Genomic DNA, 22,005 nt, shown 5'->3' on the forward strand with positions numbered 1-22,005 from the left:
ACTAACCAACTAATACCATTTGAAATATTCTATTATGAAGTTTCTTCTTGAAAATTTAAATAATTTTGAATGTGAATTTGCAACTATTCATTGAAAGGATATCCATTGCTTCTCACAAGAGTAGGCCTAGATAATCATTTTGTTATTATTATCAGCAAGGTGGAGTGGCCATAGTCGAGTGGATGAGATGCTGGCTTTATAATTCAGATGCCCGGGTTTAAATCCTGGATCGGGAAATAATTTTTTTCGGGCAACTACCTTTTTCGGATGGACACGTTAAGTCGTCGATCCCTGCTGCCCAAAACCAGTCATGAGGTCATGTCATGTCAGAGTCCCTGAAATTGATCAGGTGCGAGCAGAACCAGACCTGAACCAGCCAGCTCGATATTATTACGCATATTATCAGCAAGGTTACTTCTACTGTAGATGAATATTATGATAACCATAGTTGAGGGTCACTGATGAATTATTACTCATCACTGCAAGTTGACGACAAAAACGACACAATAATTCTACCTCTTATTTTTATATACATTGATTAAGCAATAAATAATTTAATATTAGTATTGAATTAAGGAGAAAATTCCTATTCCTATCATATTATCCTTGGAATGCAAAATAATTTCAAAAACCTTACACGTATATCGACGCGCAATTCAAAAAGGAACATTCCTGTCAGTCAATTTAATGAAAAAGCTGTTGCCGCGTCGATAAAGCGAAATAAAGCGAAAAATATCGCGCGTTACTTGGCCGTGAATGTCTTGCGTTATCGTCAGGGCTTGCATAAAACATCATGCTCTCCTGCTAACGGCCACTTCCCGGTCACGTGACTTGAATAGTCAGTAAGTTCAGTGTGTTATTTTTATTGTAATTTTTTTATTACTACGAGGGTGAATCAAATGAAAACATTAAAAGTGTTGTAAAGTTTCGATAAGTTATAGGATTGATCCGGTAGTTGGCAGGGATGTTCGTTGAAGCTTACACAATGACTACTAGGTACGTTAGTGACCTTGCTACATACAATTAGCAGTGACTTCAGTTACAATATGGCCGCCCCATTATCAATATGCACCGCATTAGATCAGCGATCAGTCACTCGTTTCTTGAGCAGTGAAGGTGTCAAACCAATGGAAATTCATAGCAGGATGACAGTACATATGGTGATTCATGTTTGTCCAGAAACAAACATTGTCATCAACCAGATACACGAAAAGGAATGGTGCCATAGCTCATCGCCAAAATAAAAAAAAAACCTCCGAAATCAGCGATCAACAGGAAAACTCTTGCTGACTCTCTTCTGTGATGTGAACGAAGTAATTTTGGAGCATTACATTGACAGGGGAATGACAGTAAACATTAATTCTTATTCAAATCTCTTAGAAAATCATTTTCGACCAGCAATCAGGAGTAAATGGCGAGGACTTCTCCTTTCATGTGTTTTGTTACAGCATGACAACGCCCGACCACATACAGCCCGTCTCTCGGTTCAAACTATCCAGAATATCAATTTGAAAGCCTCATTCATCCACCTTATTCTCCAGACCTCGCCCCTAGTGACTTTCATGTGTTCGGAAATCTTAAAGATGCAATGGAAAGCATTTCCAAAGTGATGAAGAAGTGAAAACCGCGGTGCACGAGTGACTACAGGCACATAAAACTTCAAGGAGACTATCTCAGAAAATTATAATATAAGGTTCACTTAGTTATCAAAATAAATGATATATAACCGTTTTAAGGTTTTCATTTGATTCACCCTCGTATAAATTGATTGCAATACGTATTTTTAAGAAATTTACTGTAGTATTAGAGAGCTGTTGAAACGTCGATGAATAAAAAACCCAAGTTTGTTGAAAAACTATTTAAAGTAGGTTCAACTTACAGAATGGTTAGCCTCTTTGTTATTAGAAGTAATCCACTTGTATAAATCGCTCGGCTGAAACTCTGGTTCTGTCAAATTTCTCCTTGATTGGATAGTTGTATTTGATCCCTTGCTCCATGTTTGCTGCAGTATAAATCGAAATCTGTAAAAATAATAACAGAACTGACTAAGTAATGAAATTTATTTTTCTCAATTACAACTAAGTGTAATTACAACAAAAATAGGTGAATTGGAACTTTCTAATTGAATGAAAAATCATTAAAATAAACAATTACGTGTCTAAATATTAAGGTTACGGCGTACAGAAGGCAAGCGTTAGGTCCAAACTTTACAAATATAATTTTTTCCGCTGAGGCGCGTCTATTCCGCTCGATAGTGCTTTCCATAAAATACAATGCATCTTGTAAATTAACAGAAAATTCCTCGCTTCTGTACAGCTCTTTTACTTTGTGCCGAAAGGTATAATTCCTAATCGACGACTCTAGACGCGCGTCTATGCTAGAGCCGTCGCTAAGAAATTGTACCTTCGGCATATACTCTAATAATAAGATTATGAGTATATAATAATATTAGTAAAATTAAAATAATACAGGTATTGATGTCATTGTACTTGACATCATGTGGAACTAGGCTATTTATTTTCAAAAGTCTTTCATTTCATGTATTAGTACCGGTAGCATATTAAGCTGGGTTTACACCAAAGTTATTAACAAAATGTTAATAACTTAATCCTTATATATTCTATAAGATTGATTTTATATTGTTTGATCTTGACAAACACATATAATAAGATATGTTCAATCTAATAGGATCTATTAGGATTAAGTAATTGAAATTTTGTTATTAACTTTGGTGTAAACGCAGCTTTAGCCTATTCATTCCATAGTAGAATATTACATTAATCTACATCAATATAGAGAAATTGGACAACATTGCTGTTTCTAGCGTGAATAATATTAGTAATTTTTATTAGGGAATCTTCTTGCTACATTGATACTCTGTTGGGTTTTGATTACCAACTAAGACTTGATTGAAAACTATTTCCAACCTAAATTCATCATTTGATCATTAGTTAAACTGAAATTGGATGAAATTATTATGTATTATTTAATTAAAATTGTAATTAATTTAATGAAAATTCTAATAAGAATTACTGTTATCAATATAATTTAGAATCGTCGTTTCTTCAAAGTAAGGTTAGTTTTGAAACAGCTTTTTTTAATATTAAAATTGAATTAGATTGTATCAAAATAAGCTAGCACGGTTTATTTTTCACCCCTGTTTCATTTGAAAAATTGAGTCGATATCTTTAATAATAGCCTAACTGAGATAACAGTGATAGCTGACCAGCTAGACTTTAGCTCAAATTCTTTCAAACTTCCTGAATCGGATTAAGCAAAATCACATAATTATTTCAACTATAACCAGTAGCTACAAGACCAATAGCAAAAATTATAAGAATTTATCTACTTGATATAAACAAAATAATAACATAAGCTTACATACCTGAAACACAATCCAGACATCGTCTAGTAACTAGGCAAAGAAGTATAAAATAAACTTTATAGAACATTTCGTAGTTAAATGGTCTACCTTATTCAATTTACATAAACATATAAACTTTGTAGAAGAATAAAACTTCAAGTCAATTTATTTTGAAATTTAAAAACTTTCAAAATTGTGATAATTTATCGTCAATCAACATGTAACCTATAAAATTGAACAGTTTTGGATTTGGAGTTAGGAGTTTTTCAACGGTCAAGACACAAGCCCTACAACACAAAGAAATCAGAATTATTCGGACGTCAGATACGTGACAAGTGAAATGTATTATTAAATAACAAATATGGAAAATTTCATTTTAAAAGTTGTTGATAATTGATTGGTTGTTTTCTATTTATCATTCTACTAAAAACTTTATTTATTATTATTATCGCATGTTTATTTAGTAGGTTGGCCACATTTCCATAGATGTGTCACGTGACTTGTCGATGCTATGGTTTGTTGATGCTATGTCGTGTCGAGGCTGTGGTGGCAGGCCTAATTTTATTTTACTTGTTGATGCTATGGTTTGTCGAGGCTATGTCGTGTCGGTGCTACAGTTTGTCAAGGCTATGTCGTGTCGATGCTGTGGTTTGTCGGAGCTATGGTAGGTAACCGGTTAGATGTATCACAGAGAAGAGGACAGAGAACTCATCTATTGTTGCGCTTAATGGGTGACCAGCAGTGTTGAGTGGGTGTGGAGGGGGGTAAAATGGGTGACTAACAGTTAGTTCTTCAACTCGCTACGAGAGATCAGTACCATCGACAGGCCTTCCCCGCTAATTCAGAAATCCCTCTCCAACAGTTGTTGTAGTACTCTGTCACCTACTCCCCTTGCTCCGATATTGTCATTCCACATCCACATTCGACAAAATAAAAACAAGTCACGATTGGCAATTATCCAATATTACTAGTAGATGATCAGCTTGCTCTGCTCTGCTGTCTTTTCAATTTTATGAAGCGCATACACGCACACATGCACACACCATACAGTGAATCACACACTAGTACAGTAACTTCTCAGAGAGGAGAAAGGAAAATATATTGGTGGATTCACGGAGGAACGGCAGCCTTGATTGTGGGTTGATTTAGTTTGTGCTTTCCTCCCCTTCCCCCTCTCACAAAGAGGCAAGATAACCTCTCTCCCTCACCCCTCCTTCATCCTTCCCGTTTATCTTTCCAACCACCACTTCAAGAATAGTGCTCGAGAAGTCAGCATCGTTTTTCGTTTTCATTCCGTGGCGTTCGAGCTTGAACGCAATTAATTATCTCGTTTCGTTTCGTGATATATGTTTACAATATCATATAGGCCTACGCATAAAGACAGGATATCGTCAGCAGTAACTTCTACACACGAGATACAGTCCACTTCCTCGCCAGTTCCAAGGTTAGTGCAAATTAAAGACTTACTTTTGGGGTTGTCGACGTTTTCGTGAATTAAATCTTAACTGTACCCCAATCCATAGGTTTGGAGACAGGACGGGATTACCATATATTTTCTGTGTGATACTACAGTACTCCATAATTTCCCTCTCAGTATTATCTCATGCTGCTGATATCAACATAAAAGCTGTTGTTCCTTTTCCAATATAATTCATAATAAGTTTGGAATTATTTTATTTCTATGAATGCATAAATAAATAAAAATGAGTCAATTCTATTACACATTGGCAAATAATCTGATAATGAGATCCTTCCAGATTAATTTTTATCAATGATTAAATTGAGGCTCCATCAATTATTGTTATACTTTTTTTCAATTCAAAGTGAAACTTCAAATCAAATAATTTATTATTAAATCACCATACCATCTATTCATATGATTAGTCCATCAATAAAAATTAAAGTCAAATAAAATTATTCTTTATATCTTCTGGATTAATTGTAACTTACTGGAAACTGGGTATACAGAAAAAAATATTTCATGCTTTTTTCTATTTGAGTACTTGCTAGACAGCCATATTTATTTCTGAGTACAAAATTCATAAACTCAAATAATGAATAGATCCTGAAGAAAACAGAAACCTCCATAATTTATTTCCTTTCAATGATATATTTTATAGAAAAGAAATATAAAGTAATAAATTTGTTGACAGTGTGTGACATAATATATCCCAGAATGACAATTCAATTTAATTCAATGGAATTGATGAATGCAAATCATATAAAAATCTGCATAATAAATAATTTACACATTCTATGAAACTTATTTAGTAATAGGCTATATCAAATAATAAATAGTCTATTATTTTTGCAATTACTATAACCCACTATTAGCTATCACTATATGAAAAATTACTAATAACTACTGATACTATTCTAGCATATAATGATAATATACAGTTAAAAGAATTTATCTTTTTTCTATCTGTATGAACTTGTGACCCCCGTGGTTCAGAGAACTCGCTCAAGAACTGTTTTGCATTGTAATCTTTGAAACCCTCAACTTTTGATTATACAGAGTTTATGAAAATTACTAAAGCTGCTAAATATTTCTCTTACAATAATAATTTGACAGCAGTTTCCATTGGGAATGTTATTTGAAATGAAAAATTACTCTAAAAATATTACTCTGTCGCTTCAACATCTTTGACACTCAAAGATTTTTTTAAATGTTTGATACATGATTTTGATACATAGTTCCAAGAGAAAATAAATAGCCAAAACCGCAAATTGATAATTATATCAACCCATATCATTTTGTTGATACAAAAGTTGTAAAGTATAATGAACCAGCTAAAATCATATTATGTCAATGTGTGTGATAGCTCCCAAATCAACGTTAGTAGACAGTCTACTAACTTTGCTCCCAAATAACCTCAGATGATGTTACGAATGAATGAATGGAAAAACCGTAGTAATTGCATGCAAAGAATTCTTCAGCTGACCAAATGATAGATCATAACAATTTTTTTCTAATGCACTTTCAATGTTATTTTTATATCCTGAAAAAGGACAAAAGAGTGAGTCAATTTGTTGTCCAACAAACTTGACCTGTAAAAGGGCTCGGAGAATACGTGTTCATAATTTGAGAAGATTGATCAATTCTTTCTAAAGTTATTGTAGAACATACAAACAGACGGACAACGACTTTGTCCTTCAGTAAGTCAAAAGTTAAAACTCACGCTAGTTCAATAATTATTCTATACAAAACCACTATAAATGAACAAAATATATTTACTAAGCTTAATTTATCATGAATACCAATAGAATATATGAGCCCAAAGTTAAACAATAATATTCAACATTCCATAATAACATCTATATTCACAACCAGAATAGAAAATACTTCGAAATTCATCAGTCCTTTAATGTTACGAAAAGCAATACTATGAAAATGAAAATACAGTCGAACCTCTGTATAACGAAATCGATTATCCCGAAAAAAATCGCTGCTTAGAGGTATTCGTTATTGAGAGGTTCTGTCAAGAAAACTGCCACGATCCTATGGATCTTATAATATCGTATCACGGCAGTAAATAAATGAATATGGTACATAAAACATATCATCGCGAACGTAGGTAGGGTACCTATTAGGCCAATATTAATATAAAAAATTAAAAATTTATGCTGTTGAAAAAACATGTTTTTTAATATTTGTAGAATCTAATAAGTAAACTCACCAATTTATTTCCAGAAAGCTTGATTTGTACTATTAGTAGATCTTAATCAAAGTATATACTCTGTAGCAATATTTTTCAACTTTTTACACTACTATTAGATGGAATGCCAAATATGGTTATTTTGTCAATAACTACACTATAAATACTATAATTACTCAAATTTCCTTTTTTTTTTTTTTGTTTTATATTTGAAAAAGTGAGTAATATTGGTTGAATTTTGCATTTAAATAAAACATGATGTTCGATAAATGACTCACATCTATTCAAACAGTCGGACATGTCTGGTACACTATTTTTCAGTTTTAATCCTTGCCTGATAATTTTGAAAGCCTCTAGAACTTCTTGATCTGACAGATTCTTTTCCTTAGGTTCGTCACAGTCATCATCATCATCATCATCATAGTCGGTTCAAAGAATTGTGAATGTGTGACAAAAGCAAGAATGGGAAAGTCCAGTCGTCCACCTGCCTGGTCTACAATAATGACAAGCTCTTGGAATTCAATTTCCGACATGTGTTTCATCCTCTATTGACTGTCTACCACCCTATCTTCTTCCTACCTGAATTGCCATTATTTTTAGTCTATTGACCTTTCTGCTGAAACTAAAGAATTCCTTGAAAATGACCGGCTGCTTCCTATACACACTACACTTTGTATGTTGAAGTCAAGAGAAAACTTTGTTGTTGTGAGGCCTGAAATTCGTTAAAAAGAGGTAAATAAGCAGCAAAAACTCTAAAATGTCATGGGACCAGGTAAAAATTCGTTGTGTAGAGGATTTCGTTAGGTGGAGGTTTGTTATAGAGAGGTTCGACTGTATATTAGTTTGTTCAACATCCTACAGTTTATAATAGACAGGCCCTTATTGACAATTACTTGTGAATAGCTCCTCGAATAACAATGTTTTGAAATACTATTGTTCACGTAGGCTTCAGCAACACCTTTCTGCAAGAAGGGCGTTGGCAGTTGTGCGTGTGTCAAACTGGTTGGAATCTACAATCTACAAATTGACACCCTGGCTCACTAGAGCAACTGTTCAAAGGTAGTTTACAAAGAATAGCTGTCACGAAAGGCAATTCATTCATTTTAAACAAAGACAGCTCATTATTTGACATTGCAGTTGAGAGTGTATTGGAATATCAGCATACAATATGATAAACAATATAAAACTAAATTTTCTTATTAGGTGGATAAAATAATTCTTTTAGACTCAGTATGAGAAGCAGAAAGTGATATAATTGAGAGTAGCCTAATATAGATACTTCAGACGGGTTTTTTTGCTCAATCCCCGAGAAATAAGGAAAAATTTTTGCGCAAATCCCCCTCCCCCTCCCCCTCCCCCTCTGCGCCCCCTCTCCTCCCCCTCTCCCTCTCCATCTCCTTCTCCCTCTCCCTCTCCCTCTCCCTCTCCCTCTCCTTCTCCCTCTCCCTCTCCTTCTCCTTCTCCCTCTCCCTCTCCCCTCTCCCAGTGAGGACGAGGGGGAGGAAGAGAGAGAGAGACAGTGAGGGAAAAAATAATTTCCCTTTTTGGAGGAAAAATTCCCTACTGTCAAATTAAAGTGAATCCATCTTTCTACTGTCAAATTAAAGTGAATCCATATTTCTACTGTCAAATTAAAGTGACTCCATCTAATGCTATACTGACAGTGAGAGACAACCTTGGAAGATATGCTCAAATTATTCTCTCAGTCAGATCTTACTTCAGCATCATGAATCTCTAAGAACCCAATTCAACTTATACTGACAGATTAAAGTGAATCAATACCAGTCTAGTATAGATAAGAAACTCTTTTGTAGATGTGCTAGAACCCTATTACTCTTTAAGTTTCTCGTTCTAGAGTTAGTTGCAAGGATCTTTAAATGCAAGGATATTACTTTAAATGCAACCCTAAAATCTTTAAATGCAAAGTGAATCCATCTTTATACTGAGTGAATCTGATACATCTTTATACTGTAAAATTATAAAGTGATTGCAAATTGAATAATTCGGAGGGTACAAGAGAGTGTGATACACCCATCGTTTCTCTGTCTCTCGCATAAGCTTAAAGATTGTGCAAAAAATTCATCTATTTGAAATGCATTTCAAAAACAGATGGCCCCATGTGTTATCTTCTATTCTCGCTACTGCTTTTTCCTCTATTACGAAAGAGAAATCCAAAGTTCCTTTTTAATCCAGCCTTCCTATACTGCCAGTTGAAGTGAATCCATTCTGCTCCTCGACACGGCCTTGTGAAGGTCGGGAGGGCGTTGCCCGGCCTTGAGTGAGTGAGCGACCGAGCGATGTCAGCTTGTGCGTACATCAAGCTATATATAAAAACACATTTCTTATCACTTAATGCAACTTGGAGAGTGATTGAGTGCACTACACGTACTAGCTGCCGAGGAGGGCTATCACAATTGGCGAGCACTACATACTCCACAGAGGTCACCGCTAACATTATTGATTGTAAGTAAAAATTTTTGTTACATTCTCATATTTTTGTGAAATAACACTAAATTGATTTTTATAATATATATTTAGTGTTACAGTTTGGTTACATTGTTTTTCCACAGCATTTTCTCACCTCACTACTCATAAGCAGTTGTGCTCTCGTGAAGGAACCTTACCTGTATCGAGAAAATCATAGCTGAGGAGCTAGCTGAGAGGAGCCTATCCGATTATTTCATTTCGTCAAATCAACACATGTAAGTTCATTTTTACTTAAATTTTCCTCTTCTCCGAGGACAATATTGTTCTCCATGTTAGATCCTTCAACAAGGAAGGATCATTTTTCAAACATGAATCTTGACAGTGTTTTCTATCATCAATGAGACATTTTAATATTCAACCAACCTAATGAATTACAATAGCAAAATTCAGGAATTTCCTTTAATTCGCATCTTCGATGTCTATCAACTATATTCTTATTTATAATATAACATACGCTTATATGTTCTGACTTCTGTTCTTCACTTTTACCAGGTTTTATAAATGTTAAATATTCCTCAAACGTTAGTCCTTCTTTTCCGAAATTATTCAATTCTAATATTGTTTTGTCAATAAGTTCGAAATAACAACATCTATATTTTTTATCGATTTTATTCGAAAAATAGTTCTTATCAAATGAAATTGAATCCATCTCCAATCTGAAATTAAACAGAATATGCTATCAATCTTGTTCTAAGCCTGTCTCATCTGAAGAATCTCGTAAAAAATTCCAGATAAGTTTATTTAATTGTTCTTTTGTTAAATGAGCATTGTTTTCTATTATAAACTTCTTATTTCTATTGATAGACTGTGTAATTATTGCCAGACTACAGTCCAAAACTTCTTTTCATCCCAATTTCATAAAATAAATTGTCTAAATAAAGGTTATGCACATGCGACTTTTCAATTCTTCACTAATTTCCACGTTGAAACAGACACATGAAACAATTGATTTTGAATTTAGAAAGATTAAGATCCGAATTGACAAAAAAGCACTAAAAACTGTAAAATAAATATTAATTACTGTATTGTTCCTCATAAAACTAATGAATAAAGCCGATTAAGATCAATTAAAAAATGATAATCAATTAAGGTTCACCAGAGAGTTATGCAAAACTTTTGTTATAATTAGATTTATGAGAAGCAAACCAGCATAATTAATTTCTCACTATAATCCCTCTCATAAACCACGTACAGGGTATAATCTATAAAGTAAATAAATGAAGATCTTTGATATAATTCAATATATTATGTATATTTTGTAATTCAGTTTAATTAATGAGATACTATACTTACAAAGATTGGGCTATCAATGCGATCGTCACTCACCTATTATGATGGAATCTAGACCACAAATAACATTTTTTTACAAACAGCATTAAAAAATACATCACAATTTTGAATGTTTTTCAAGGCTCATTTTTGTTATTACATTGAATTCTATGCATACCTCTCTGTTTGTGATCATGAGGTTTACCAGCATGTAATTTTCCAGTTTACTCAAAGCTTGTAATTTTTCAATTGTCTGCCTACGATTTTATTTATTATTCGTTGATATAATTACAAATCATATGAATATGATCGGGTAGAACAACAGGCACAGTCCAAAACTATTCTGTTCCTTTAGATGAAATGACCGAACATTTTTTCTAAAGGAACAGTATGGTATTCAAAATGTCTATCTATAATGAATTGAACGCACAAATCTGAAGACTTTAACTCAGACTCCACTGATCCATCTCAGTACAGTAGCTTGATGTTGTATCAGCAAAGACAAGATCACTACTAACAGATTAGCTTGCTCTAGCTTATTATTATTATGAAAAGCACACTCTAGCGATACTTTATTGTACTTTATAATATATATTTGGTTACAGTTTGGTTTCATTGTTTTCACAGCATTTTCTCACCTCTCAACTCGAGGAGTCAAAGGCAGTATCTACACCTGAGAGGAATCAATCATACCATAGACCGCTATCTACACCTGTAGCATAGGCCGCTATCTACACCTGTAGCATAGGCTGCTATCTACACCTCTACACTCGAGGAGATTCACGCACCATCAACACATGTAAGTTCATTTTTACTTAAAGTTTTCTCCTCCGAGGAGGAAAATTGTGCTCCGAGCACAGTTTTTCTCCTCCGAGCACAGTGTTTGTCCTCGGAGGATAAAAAACCTTCTACATTATACTGCATGCTTGTGATTTTTTCGCCTCATCTGTATGATGAGCGTCTTTTGTCTTAGACTCATCAGCATAATATATACAAAACGGTGTATGCATTACTTTTTCAAATGGTTCAACGATAATATATTTACAAAACACACATTGTAGATAGTGATAGTTATGTAAGAAATAACCATTTCTTGCAAAATAGTCTGCTCTATCAGTTAATGGTTTGCAAATGTAACAATGTAGATGGTGTGGAGGTAGTTTTTCAAACCACTCTCCTTGTACAGATAAATCTTCTGGCATATTAGTAAATGATAAATATCTTTCTTCATATAAATTGTAGAATATTATTATCGTAATTCTCATCTTCAATTGTTATATTTCCTTTCCTTCTACAATTTGGGCTAAACTTTGCATGTTCGTTGGCTACAACATCATTTTGCTCCCAATCTCCTATACAAACTGAACAAAATACGCAGCGCACAATATCCGGTTCACTTGCAAATACAAAACCGTCTTTCGCCATATTTTCTGCCGACAAATTCTGACTAGTTTTTGTCCATTTTTTATCGAATGTTAATAATCTCAATCTTTCATGTAACATTATCTGTCCTTGTGATAACATCGTGAATGTCAATTCACAACTGATTGTGAATTACATTCCTTTACACATACTATTGCTTATGTCATCCTGATCATTTTGTTTTTTCAGTATCATGCCGAGGGAACGCAGACTTCGTGGGATCAATTCAAGCGCAGTTCGCCATCGCATCAGTTTTGAGGATGAGGATATTGACATTGAGAGTGTGCTTGAGAGGACGAAAACTCGAGTGTTCGAGATAATTAGGGAGCATGCGGCACGGTATGATGCAAATGTTAAGTGGTACATAGTGCTTAACGTTTTATTGTATAAATTAGTGGTGCTGGATGACAAGGTTGATGAGTCTGTTTCATCTCTAATGAATCTACATAGTTACTCCAACATAGCGCTGAACGTGCTTGAGAACTATGAAGATTTTAATGAGCATTTTTTCTTGGCTGTGAGAAAAATCATCATGTCTTTCGAAAATTTCGTAAGACATGGGTCTGGATGGGTGCTAAAGAAAATTGAATCACTGGATGTAAATGTAATCAAATATAATCCTATATACACATCCAGTTTCATTCAAACACCCCAGTTTTTGAAAAACAAAAAATGTATTATAAATGTCAAAAATCTTTCTAACGAAAAATGTTTTTTGTGGTCGGTCCTCGCGTATTTTCATCAGAAGCCAAGGAACTCGGACTTAACTGTAAAGTATTTGAGCAAGTTTGCTCACAGACTCAATATGCGAGGTGTAAATTTCCCGGTGACGACACGCGATATTAAGAAATTCGAAATACTCAATCCGGACATTGCAATTCACGTCATCGCGTATGACAACAAAAAGTTTTTCCCCTACCGTACAAGCATTTTCCGCACGCATAAACACCAAATTAATCTTTTAATGTTGAAAGGCGATGCAGGAAAAACACATTATTGTTTAGTAAATACCGCGAACGGGAAAAACGGGCTATCGCGTCTTCTCTCCCACCTTTCAAAACACAAGGGTCAAGTACACATTTGCAATTTCTGTTTTCACCGGTTCATATCAAACAAATCTATAAATGTAGACGGGAAAGCAAATTTGATGAAACATATGGAACTTTGTTCCAAGTTTGAATCTCAACGCGTTTCATATCCTAAACGCGGAGAGACAATTAAATTCAAGAAACTAGGCGCGACGTTGAAGAAAAAGTACACTATTTACGCGGATTTAGAAACATACGTTGTGAATATTGATAATGATGATGATGATGATGATTCCGATTCTGATGAAATTACTCGTAGTTACACCAAGAAAACGGCGCGGCATATTCCTTGCGGGTATTGTTTCGTTGTTATAGATGTAAACGGAGAAATCGCCTACGGACCTGCACTCCATAGATCGAGTAGTTTAGACGAAAAAATCATGGAGAAATTTCTCCAGGAAATTACAGATCTTGGCAAAATTTTGTATGAGGATATGAAACGTGAAATTCCGATGCCACATTTGTCCAAAAGTGAAGAGCGCGAATTTCAAAATTCAGTAAACTGCGGGCTTTGTGCTGAACCGTTCTCAGAAACCGATATTAAATGTCGTCACCACGCGCACGAAACCGGTAATTACCTATGTGCAGCACATGATTCTTGCAATTTAACAGCGCGTACTCCAGAGTACATTTCGTGTTATTTCCATAATTTCTCCGGTTTTGATTCGCATTTTATTCTGAAATCGCTCGGTAAATGTAAAAAAGAAATTTCCTGCATCGCAAATACGTCAGAAAGATTTTTGACACTTTCGGTAGGCAAAATTAAATTTCTAGATTCCTACAAGTTTATGTCTGAATCCTTGGAAGTATTGGTGAGTAATTTGGTAGAAAGTACAGACATGGAAAAGAAGTTCGAAAGATTATTTTCGGTGTTTCATGATCCACCTCGCGAACACAGACAGCTCTTGTTGAAAAAAGGAGTATACCCATACTCGTACATGAGCTGTCCCGAAAAATTCGCGGAAACATCGCTCCCTCCCATTGAATGTTTTCATAACGACTTAACTGATACACCTCTGCACCAATTGGAAACAATGCATCAAATCTAATCATCCGATGCGTGCCGTCCGTCCGATAACAATCTGTGTGCGCCTACCTTTAATGTCAGATAATTAATTTATAAATGACAGGCAGCCTATTTTAAATTTACTGTTAAACAATAATTTTATATTATAAATTTATACCTTATTGATCATCAAAAATTTACAAATCTTGACAAATTTGCCACATTTTCTCTGATTTTTAACTTATCTAAAATAATAATATAAATAAAAATATGAATTTGTTTACCCTTTTGAAACTTTGTAATATGGCATTAGTAGCCGAAACATGTTATGACGAAATAATTTAAAAATGGTACTCAGATTTATATTTTAATATTTATATTCAAAAGTAACCCTAACGAAAAAAAAGACAATATTATCTACAATTATCAACAATAATTAATGGGGTTAGTCTCATTTATTTAGGAGGTTAATTATCTGTTTTATTCTTTGTTTCAGCTGTGGAGCAAATTACTGCAATAGGCCTAACTTTCGAAAAAACAAAAATCAAAGAACTCATGGTAAGTTTGATATTGGCTTGTTTTCTTACATTGTGATAAGCTTGAAAGAGTAACTAAGATATTTTATTTTAATATATTATATTTTCTGGAAAATACTTTTTTATCCCACAGAACTTACAGTTTTATCCATATCCATAAAGCAGGCTACCATGTGAAAATAAACTTCTTTAAGGCGCCTTGTAGAGAAATAGTTTCTTATAATGATCAACAATCGTCAATGCTCATGTTTCATGAAATATTTTTTAATCAAGGAAACAACAAGTTTTGGATTATTTATGGTAAAAGATGTGGTATTTCTCAGTAATTGAAAGAATAAGACGTTGATGTTGTCAATACTATAAAAATTACTTTATTTCTGGAGTGATCCGTGGTCTAGTGGATAGAGTGCTTGCGTAGCAGCATAGTGATCCCGGGTTCAAACCCCACTGAGAGCCAAAAGTTTTTTAAACAGATCACTCCCGTGTTATCGGATGGGCACGTTAAACTGTCGGTCCCGGCTGAAGTATGACAGTCGTAAGGCCCATTGACGGCTTAAATTATATATTCAGGCGGTGGGACCTTCCCGCAAGGGACTCCCCACCAACAAAAGCCATACGAATTTACTTTTTTTTTACTTTATTTCTTCAAAATCAAATTATAATTACAGAAGTCTGTAATTTATATCAAGTCAATTTGAGTTCATGTGCTGGGGTTGTAAAAGGAAAGTAAAAAATGTAGGCACTTGGAAGTAGAATGGCACCTTTTGTTCATTCTCATCATTAAATTCATTAGATTAGTTCTGATCAGATCATCAAAATTCATCTGTTTATGATACATTATATTGATTGTTGAAAAAGTTCTTGAATCAATAATTATTTGATATTTAGCGTTCTATCCAATGATTTTAACCCCGTAGTTGTTATATTGACAGTTTAAATCATTACAGAATAATCAATTCAGTGAAAGTAGGCCTACTGTGAAAAATAACATTCTCTCATATTCGATTTTGTCATGGAAGTGTTTTAATTTTGTACAACAAAGATTTACCCTTTTCAATTTAACACCATTCTGTATCACCCAGTGACAATAATAGTGCACAGAATAAAGTGTGTGAATTCGTGGGGTCCCATCTGTCCGAATCCCAAAAGGTCGAAGAGTATATATTCCCATATAGTCGAATCCCATCTAGCCGATGAGATTCGATCAATTGCGACAAACTACAACATTTTTCTATCAAATGGGATTCGACTGCTTGAGAATCGGTCAGATGGGAAAATCAAATTTTCGACCTTTTGCGACAGCTGAGATTTTCGGCCAAATGAGATTACTATTAAAACTTTTCGATCATTTGGGATTCGACCATTTGGGAAAGGTCAAGTTTTAGTGGCATGTCAAATGACCGATTCCCATTTGGCCGAAATTATTATTTTGTTGCAAAAGATCGAAAATTGAAGATTCCCAAATGGTGGAATTGAAACTTGTACTTTCCCAAATGGTCGAATCCCAAATGATCGAAAACCTTTAATAGTAATCTCATTAGGCCGAAAATCTCAGCTGTCGCAAAAGGTCGAAAATTTGATTTTCCCATCTGACCGATTCTCAAAAAGTCGAATCCCATTTGATAAAAAAATGTAGCAGTTCGTCACAAATGGTCGAATCCTATTAGGTAGAAGAGTTTTGTTTTCCCATATGGTCGAATCTCATCTAGCCGATGAGATTCGATCATTTGCGACAAACTAAAATATTTTTCTACCAAATGGGATTCGACTGTTTGAGAATCAGTCAGATGGGAAAATCAAATTTTCGACCTTTTGCGACAGTTGATATTTTCGGCCAAATGAGATTACTATTGAAACTTTTCGATCATTTTGGATTCGACCATTTGGGAAAGTACAAGTTTCAATTCTACCATTTGGGATTCTCCAATTTTCGATCTTTTGCAACGAAAAATATGATTTTCCCAACTTACCGATTCCTAAATGGTCGATTCCTATTTGGTAGAAAGTTTTTATAGTTTGTCACGAATGATCAGATCGAAATCAAGATCTACTGATTGCGCTCACAATGTGTTGAACTGCGCCCAACTGAATATAGAAGCCCGTAGCACTGACTAGGGAACTCCGACGGCTAGATTTGTAGTTCAGCCGCAGCAGGCCTTTGCTCCCGGCATCCTTCAGTCTCCCTTCTCGGCTTTAGGGGTTGAATTTTCTGGCGCTCTCTAAGAGTTGTTGAGTAGTTATATTTGAATACTGAATAATTTATAAATTAAAAATTTTATTATAGATATTTTACAAGTAGGCTACTGTAGTCATTTTTAATGAGAATTTTGTTATGAAAATACTTAAATTCTGAATAAGACTATGAAAATTTTAAATTTAGATCAAATAAATTAATTTAAAATTCGATTGAAAGTTTTGAGACTAATATTGCGAAAAGATTCCATTATGTCAGCTAGGAGTAGTACGTCTGTTTTCAAATATAAGTCACTGTATTGACCAAGTATGCAACAATTGAAGTGTTTCCAAAACTTTTGTGCATGCCGATAATTGTCTGCACTTATTGTACTATCACAAAGAGAACTGTAAAATTCTTCTATAGGTGGTAAACTTTCCTCGTTCATTTTAGCCCAAGAATCACAATATTTGTATGGAAAAATTCCTTTACGTGAGACAAGAGGTAAACTTTGATGTTCGAAATGTTTCGATGTGTGTTTGAGAATACAAGCTATTTGCTCAATAGTTGGTGTAAGACCAGCTGGTTGTAGTAGGTTAGAGGTTAACGAATCCAAACTATCGGGTAGAAATTTGTATGAATCAAGAAATCTGAGATGGAGTCGATTGGACAATTGTATAGTAAATGATATATACTTTTCACTTGTCTGAGGAATTACGTGTAATTTTTCAAATTTATTACTACAAACGGAACCGAGTGCAGAGACAATTAGGTGGGTGTCATAAGATGCTGAATTGTGTAGAAATACTGTGATGTATGTTTGACGTTGTCTTTGTAAGTTACATGCATTGCAAAGAGCAGTCCTGTAGTATCCAGTGAGATGACAATGATCATAAACTTTATCGTTTTCAAAAGGCTTTTCGCATGCGTCGCGAAACTCTGCATCAGAATGCATTTGCTCTTGTTCTCTAGTTAATGGGTACATGCCAATATGATGTTCATATAACGACTCTATGACCTGGGTAGCTTATTCAGTTGAAGTGGTTAGAAAATGTATGGCAGCATTTTCTCCTCTATAGAGTATAGGTCGCGAAGGTATTTTCTGTGTTAGTGGCGAACTGTCCGGTATTTGTGTTTCATCTCTAACAAAATACAAACAGTAGGACATGACAACATGGTTGTGTTTGATGTTTGTTGTTGTTCTCTTTGACCTTCTCCGTGCAGTGCTATCGATTTCACCTGTTGCCTCGGCTTCTCCATCATCATCATCATAATCAGACTCTGAGTTTGCTGGTGGTAATGATGATGATGATGATGTTGATGATGATGGTTTAACGAGAAGACATTCGAAATCAGCATAACAGGTTAGGAGTAGTTTATACTTTCTCAATGGGTTTTTAAATTCTAAAAATGGTGGTGAACCATCCTCTTGTATTTTAGGCATAGAAACTCTTGTTACTTTCTGCTGAGAACAATATTCTTCATGTTCTTTCATTCGTTTTTCTCCGTCTAAACTATAGTTATAATAAGTGAAACATCGATGACAGATTACTATCCTTCCATGATGTTTAGTTAGTTGTTTCCTAATAAGTTTTTCAAAATCAACAATTAAACAATAGTGAGTTTTGGTTTCTACTTTACATGTAGCTACATCAGTTGTTCCCTCGTCCCCCTCTTCAATCCTGCCCTCCTCCTCCTCCTCACACTCCTCCTCATCATCATCGGTGTCCGCTTTTTCAACAAGCAGTAACAGATCAAAGTGGTCTTGTCTAGTTGTTTTGCTAATTCGTCGCGGATAAATTAGATTTTTATCGTCAATTCTGTATACATTAACAGAAACTGTCGGGTTATCCTTTTTGAATCTATCTAGTTGACAAATTGGGGTTGGAAAATCAATGTTATTGAAATTATATATTGGATTGTTCTTGTTTAACAAACTAAAATAACGATTATCAACACGATATTTACATTAACCTTTAATGTGTCGCGCTAGTAACGCATACATGAAACATTTAGAATCTGTTTGATTCTGCGGGTTTATGATACAATTTTTTTTAGACATACTCTTGGGTAGCTTAATATATGAAGAACCCTTTGGTTCTTTCAATGGTCTGTATCTATTAATTCTTAGCATCAATCCGTCAATATTTCATAAGGACCAACCACTGGATTTACCTTGATAATTTGTCTATTCTATGAGTAAATTAAAAAATGAATCGCGAATCTGTTTTTGTAGATTGTCTAGTGATGTAACAATAAAATTGATTGTTTTAAAAGCCACATCGGCTATCTCAACAATTTCTTCACTGTCTTTATTTATTTTCTGGTATGTAGATTCCACCACAATATTGAACTTTAAAGCACCGCTTGCATGAAACTCGTGAGCCAATAGATTGTAAATATAATTCTCTAAACCATTAAACATTGGATTATAGTCTATAAATGGTTTGTGACAGGATTTACTATGAGCAAAATTGTTATAATAATAAGTTTTCAAACACCCTCTAAATTCATTCTCTAATAAACTAAATGGATTATATCTATCTGTTTTGTCCTTTATTTTTTTCCCCGCTCCACTAACATTTGGCTGCAGCAATGTACTTTTTTCTTCTTCTTCTTTTGCAGTTTGCGCCAATCTCTTCCCTTTAATAGAAGCCATATTTGTAGTTACTACTACAATTACCTACGGTAGAAAAATAGAAAAAAACATAATACAGCAACAATATTTACACTCAGAGTAACAATGAAAAAAAGATTATTACCTGTTTAGTTTTTCTATTGTGATGATGATGATGTACACTCGCTTTGGTTTACTTCAATATTAAATGTTCTACCATATGGTTGAACAGACATCAAATAACCAGTCATGTCGATTTTATTCTTTTTTTCGTCAAATTTGAACATTTTCTCATTGAAGTAGCGTTCTGGTAGAATGTATGACTTGTTGTGGCCATCAACTTCAAGTTTCACTAGAATTCTATCACCATGTTGTGTTTTCAAATGTGCAGCACTAATCATAGGATAGTTTTGATCTGGTATCAGTCCTTGTAAGCTCGTAAACTAATAAGAAGAGGTTTCTGCTGTAATTGCTCTGACTAATTCTTCTGTCGACATCTGTGAAAGTCATGGTATTTATTCGGTACAAAATAGTTTATTACACAATGATAATGTTTGATCTTGAGCTTGTTCTTCCTTTAAACAATAGATTTTACCTATGTCTGCAAGTAAATTTTCATAGCTGTTACCTAAAGTTCTTCCATTTGTTGTTGTTGTGGGTGTGCTTCTTGGAGAAAGACCAGACCACCAATTATAATTCACAAACGACGGTGAATTTAGTGTGTATTTATGAGTGATATATGAGTCTAAGTGGTATAATCGGAAAGTTAATTTTATGCAATTGCAATACCAGATTTCACCATCCATGGCTAGAATATGTTTGAAAGAACATGGAGGAATGTGCAACAAACGGAATGAAAGATTCCAACCATTATTAGCAATCCTTCTAGCATTATTCAATGCTAAACTGTATGATGAATAGGTTATTTTCATATTTCTAACTAAATTACACAAACTTTCCATATCTTTTCGTAATTCGACACAGGTCCATCATTTATTTGGTGTCATTATAATTTTTTTACACTAGAAAACAAAAATGCTATGATAATATTTACTCTAGTATTTTTTCACGTTAGTGTGTTATCATTATTAATGTGTCCACTACCTATAGTAGTGAAAATACATTAGGTTTCTCATAATAAAATCAAAAGTATACTCTTCGGGGTTTCTGTCAAATGAACGATATCTCTCCGGGTTAATCTCTCTCAAAATGAATGGATCGATATATCTACTCTTATTTTGAAATTTAAACATATGCGATGTAATGTCGAAAAAATCCTGACAACAACATTTGTATGTTACTAGAGTATTTATGGGACATAGACACTGGTGCTCCAAACATGATGGCAAATGAAAATCTTTTGTTAAATCTATACGCTGTTGTTCATCAAACAAAATGTAATAGGCACCATCTTCTTCTTCTTCAAAGTCAAGATTTTGCAGATATAATGCTGTAACATCTTCACACGTCAAGTGTTCAGCAGCAATCATATTCATGAGGTCTTTAATATCGAGTCTTTTGCATATGGCATACAATTTAGAAAGAATGCCATTGCGTCTGCTGCTGCTAGAGGCACATTGTAATTCACAATTTTCACCATATTCTAAAATCTGAGATTGCATTGATTTGGGTATGCTGCTCAAATCTGCTGCATAGAAAATTGCATTTATGCTGGCCTCTTTGGATAAAGTTAATAGAGAAAGTGGTGATTTTAGCTCGTTTAAACCCATCTTTTTTTTATATGTTTGCCATGTATCTTCTCTTAGAGGAGAACGTCTGCAAAACAGAAAAACAAATATGTTTGTATGTGTGTGTGTCTCTCTCTCTCTCTCTCAATAGAGGTTTTTAGATTTTTTTTTACTTTGAAATAATTTTAATGAGAAAAGAAGAAGAAGATGTTACAAAAAATAATATGATATAGTTGTGAAACATACCTTTGAAGAAGAAGAAGAAGAAGTTTTTGTTAACAACGACAACAATTGTTATTTCTCTCAATCAAATAATGAATGCACAAACACAGGCTGCTGGCTGGCTGGCTGGCTGGCTGGCTGGCTGGCTGGTAAGTGTGATTGCTTTCAATGGTGTGTAGTTGCTTTTTTAGAGAGAGTCAAGTGTTCCGTTTGAGTTTTCAGGCAGCAATAAACATTCCGGTCAAATTGAAACTTTTTTATGAGATTTACAAACAGGTGAAAGTGCGGGGTGGAGGTAAGTCTCAACAGAAGTGGGATGGCAAGGGTCGAGGGATAATGATAGGGTAGGCTAGTAGACACTCTTGTAGTCATCTCAATTATTCAAAAATGTTTTTGCGTCTTGCATATTCTCTGCTGATGCAAGAACTCCACCCCTTTGCCACCAGCGCAGACACACGCAGAGGAGTGATGACA

At 34.3% G+C, this 22,005-nt stretch overlaps 1 protein-coding gene and 1 long non-coding RNA gene across 2 annotated transcripts in view; one reads left to right on the forward strand and one right to left on the reverse strand.

Annotated features, from left to right (window-relative positions):
• Positions 1-22,005, reverse strand: part of LOC120355115 — a 201,009-nt gene that overhangs the window by 122,976 nt on the left and 56,028 nt on the right. The window lies entirely within an intron of this gene.
• On the forward strand, positions 9,021-12,633 carry LOC120355264. The gene is made up of 3 exons (XR_005573476.1): positions 9,021-9,725; positions 11,407-11,578; positions 12,391-12,633. It is a non-coding gene; the product is annotated as an uncharacterized LOC120355264 (long non-coding RNA).

The sequence above is a fragment of the Nilaparvata lugens genome, chromosome Y (genome assembly GCF_014356525.2).
Source record: "Nilaparvata lugens isolate BPH chromosome Y, ASM1435652v1, whole genome shotgun sequence".
NCBI lineage: Eukaryota > Metazoa > Arthropoda > Insecta > Hemiptera > Delphacidae > Nilaparvata > Nilaparvata lugens.